A 5,195-nucleotide genomic window follows, 5' to 3' on the forward strand; every position below is an offset into this window, starting at 1 on the left:
ACTATTTTGTATTTTAATAAGCATGTCAAACATTTGGCTTATATATATGTAGAAAATATGCTCGTAGGGTTTAGAAACAATATGAGAAATAATGACCTATTGTAATATTTCTAGATAGATTATAATCTGACCCATCCAACTTTTCAATCTTTACTTAGGGTTGCCACCTCTCCGGTTGTGGACCGGAGACTCCATTTATTTAAACTTTTTTTCCGTTCTCCGGACAATTAATAAAATCCCCGGATGAATAATTCAAAGTAATTTTTTCTAAACAAAATTTCCGGTATTTTAAAAAAGATTTACATTTGCTTATTTAGAATTCTTAGGTAACACTTGTGTGTTTTAAGTATAGGTACATTTTATATTGGCAATAATAATCCTTACGAACTTCAGGATAGTCAGAGTCGTTGTACCCGAAGATGCAAGGAATGTGTGGCAATCGAGAGCGGGGACCTAGAGGGGGGGTACCAAATGCCCTATACACATACCACGTGCTATATGACTTACCGTCCATTTGAGACCGTAAGAGGAATAGTCACGGGAAAAGTGGTAGCTTTTATCTAATATACGCGTGCACGATAAGTAAAAAGAAATTTTTGTATATAGACATATTTAAATAAATGTGTTGGTAAAAATAATAATCACTGTAAAAAGATGTATCAGAACTGTCAAAAGATATGCAGAAGGATGCGTGCCCATATAGGAGTATTACATGTATGGTCTAAGATATGGAGCATCAAAAAATCTATGAAACCTATCTTTCCGTCGCGTAGTAAATAAGCTCCTTAATCGCTGTGGAGCATTTTCTCTCATAAGACATATATATGGCAGAACGACCATTTTTAAGGTAGTGGGGGGTGTAAAAATCTGGGGAAAAACGGTAAGTCAAAGCATCCATTTTTTAAACCGGGAAAGTAGACAAAACTTTATGCCGGTTCGGAAAGGGGAGGGGTTGAAGTAAACTGGAAAAAAGTGGATCCTAACCGGATGAACTGGATGGAAAATTTATGACATTTGCCAAATAACTTCCATAATGACCGCACAAACTTTATACATTACTGGCAGAAATTTTGAAAAACATTGAAAGTATAAGATAATTGAAGAAAGACCAATAAACGCACAGTATCTTGACCTAGAACAAAAGTTAATCCATGAAAATAGATCGCATATTGACAGGGAAGATCAATTTAATGAGATGGAATTGCTGCCTTTATTTTTTATAAATAAAAAGACAACTCCATTCAATTTATTAAATTTATTCCAATAACTGAATGTCCTTAACTCCTAATGTTTTCCATACGCGTATATTAAACAAGGCGAAAGGTCTTTTGAAAATTGAAAATAATTAAAAATTATTTACGATCAACCATGGCCCAAGAGAACAAATTTGGCCATAATAAGAATCGAATCGAAAGTAGATTCAAAACGGACGCTGACATTAAAAACAAAATTCAGAAAAACTGTATTTGATGTTTAATTTCATTCACAAGGGGGCTTAGGATGATTTTCGTATGTCTGTAAATGTGATTTAAAAATGTTGATTATAATCTATCTAGCAGAACTATAATATGCATACCTTAACTGGACTACGATTAATATGTGTAATAAATCTGCGCATGTCACATAATTGTCAAATATTTACAATTCAAATATTAATAACAATAATAAATAATATTTAAAATAATATAATTTATAAATAAATAAAATAATTAAATACAATTGAAAATATAAATTATTTTTAATTGACTTTACTACAAGTCAAGATAGGATTCTCAATTAATAAACATAAACACACATTCTTAAATTAATTAAAAGCACATACAATTAAGACACATGTTTTAATTAGTATTATATATATATATTATTATATAATCAATGATTAATATATTTAATTAATATTAATATACCTTTAATATATTTATATAAATCCATTTATTTGTTTTCAATTAATTTATTGTTTAGTTTTATTTACATATTATGTTCGCATATTTTTATTTTAAATTTTTATGAATACGAGGTTATGTTATTCACAGTGATTTGAGTTTTTTTTTAAAACTATGAAGTCGTTTTCTTACATCACTAAGTACTTATGAGAAGTACTTGTTTTATTAAAAAATTTTAATTACATTATGTTATTTAGTAATTAATAATTATAATATTAATATGACAATCATGTCATTAATTTATTTATATTAACAAGTATTTTTATTTATTTTGAAATATATAGATATATTGTTTTTATTTAAATCGTTAACTTTAGAATTACAAGTATAGATGGCACTTGATGTGTTGATAATCATTATTCTTCTTTTTAAAAATAAATTTGAAGAATGCAAGGTCGTGGTCCCGATATTACTTAAGAATATATAATATACCTGAATATAATTACTTGTACTATAATAGGGATAAATATTTTGGAATTTTTAACAAAAATAATGCAAATCTTTACATATCTTGATGGGTTTCATGAATGTAGGATCCTGATCCCTACATAATATTGATTGTTAAAGGGTGAATATTAGTGAAAAACTAAATTAAAAAACATAATGGATCTCAAAAAAAAATTTTTATTCAAATCAGATAAAATTTCGATAAGTTATCAAAAAATCAATTTTTGAACTTTATGAAGAAATCAAAATCAAAATAATTTCATTTTGCTCTATCATACTAATTTTGATGAACTAATGCAATCGTACTAAATTTGGGTCATAATTTCCAAATTCTTGGTCAAATTTAAATTTGAATTAACATATCAAAAATGAAAATTTTGACTCAAAATTAACGAGTTTTAAAAAAAAATTTCATTCAGATTGGATCAAATTTGCTGGTATTATAAAAAAAATCGATTTTATGACCTCAGTGACGCCATCAAAATAAAAAAATTTCATTTGACTCTATCACATCCAATTTCTATGAACCAAGTATGCAATCTTACTAAATTTAGGTCATAATTTCCAAATTCTAGCTCAAATTTAACCTACCTTTCATAGATTTCAAGAATTTGCGGTCCAGGCCTCGATATTCAGCAGAAATGTGAATGCTAGAGAAAAACTAACATCAAAGATGAAAAGTTTGAACCAAAATTAGTAGGTTTAAAAAATATTCCATTTAGATGGGATAAAATTTGCCTGTATTACCAAAAAATTCAAATTTTTGAACTTAATGACGTCATAACAGACAAAAAAATTTAATTTTGCCATTTTTGATTTGAAATTTGGATGTTAAATTTAACCTATCTTTCATAGGTTTCCAGAATTTGGGGTCCGGATCTCGATTGTATAGTATAAAAGTGAATATTATCGAAAAACTAACTTTAAAAATGAAAAATTCGATCTAAATTTTGTGGGATTCAATAAAAATTGTATTCATACTGAATACCAGGGCCGGATTAACAAGTAGGCAGAATAGGCAGTTGCCTGGGGCCCCCGATTTTAGGGGGCCCCCAAAAAATGAAAAAGCCTTCTAAAATTTTCTTACAAACATAAAATTCTAGAGAGTGAAAGGAAATATAATCAGAACTGAAAATAAATTTTACTCAAATAAATAAAACTCAATTGGCCGCATTCAAAAGGCGACGACCGACGAACTAGACAAAGTTCCTAAAAAGGACATTTCCGACTACTTTGACACAACTTATAGTCATTTGTATAAGATTCTAATGGAAGATCAATTAGCCGATGTATTTCCTAACACAGAAATAGCTCTTCGGATTTTTTTAACATTAATGATCACAAATTGTTCTGCCGAACGATCCTTCTCGCAATTAAAAAAAAATCGAAGCTGCTGAAAGAGCTACAACGCGACAAGAGCGATTCGAGATGTTAGGTATACTTTGCATTGAGTCAGATTAAGTTTGTATTTTTTAATCGAAAAAAGAAGGGAACGGACGTGAAAAAGGGCCCCCAAGTTGATGGTTGCCTAGGGCCCCGTTGAGGATTAATCCGGCCCTGCTGAATACAATTTGGATTTTCTACAAAAAAAAAACTTTTTTGACATGACGTCAATTTTTGAACTTTATGACGTCATCAGAATTCAAATAAATAAACTTGGTCTGTCACATCCTAATTACATCCAATTTCAAGGAACCAAGTATACAATTCTAGTAAAATTGAACTATAGTTTTCAAAATTTTGATCAAATTGAACATATCTTTAATCAGTTTCAAGACAGCTTGGTCCTGATCCCGGCATATGTTTTTTTTTTGTCTTTAAGATAGTTTTTCTTTCAATCCATATCTTTCATCTTGCTCATTGGCCATCACCCCTCTGTTAGTAAGGATTAAGGAATAAAGAATTAAAAACAATAATATTAATTTCAGATACAAATAGACAATGAATAAATGTTATATATTTCTAATAATAATAATAATAATCAATTATTTATAACAAATGTCATGAATAATCAGTTTTTTTCTTATTTATTTATTTTAAAAATTGATTGCACTATGAATAGAGACAGTATTTGAATAACAAATCTAAAATATTGAAAGATTTTTTTATTATATTTTGAGCGTCTATCGTTACTAGCATGTAAGTTATCGATTATCGTGTGAGCGTGTGTGTGTATCGTACAAACATTGACATTAATATCGATAGTTTTAATCAATCGGTATAGAATATATGATTTTCTTTAAAAAAAGTTAAACAATTCGTTGTATTATTGAGAATTATTTTTAAATATCTACAATTTTTTTTTATTTATTTAGTGTTGGAATGAATAAAACTGACTGTGTATTTGATTGATTTTAAAATGAGTCTTTAATTTAATTCTTTTTGTTCTATTTATTTAGATCAAATTTGGAATGTTTTAGCCCCTCTGCCCCATTGAAAAAGAGTGTAAAACAGTAAAACAAATTTCTAATCTTACGAAATCAATTCCTTTTAGTATAGTAAACGTATCTTTTTCCTTCGAAAAAATTGTTTGCTGGGTATATTGATTTGCGGTTTTTTGCAGTGGTTTCAGAAAATTATCCTGAAAAAAGTCTATATGGATTAAAGCGGAACTTGTTGCTGGTCTTTTATTTATGACCAGATTGATTAAATTTTAATCCCCCCTCCCCTATTTATCTTATATAATGTAAATAAAATACTTTTATTTATTTCGGGGGTCTACTTATGTAAGCTAAAAGATAATTTGACAATAATACTTCGAACCATAGAGTAAATTCAAGAAGCACATCTTCTTTATCCGTAAAA

Source organism: Chrysoperla carnea, chromosome X (assembly GCF_905475395.1).
Source record: "Chrysoperla carnea chromosome X, inChrCarn1.1, whole genome shotgun sequence".
Taxonomy (NCBI): domain Eukaryota; kingdom Metazoa; phylum Arthropoda; class Insecta; order Neuroptera; family Chrysopidae; genus Chrysoperla; species Chrysoperla carnea.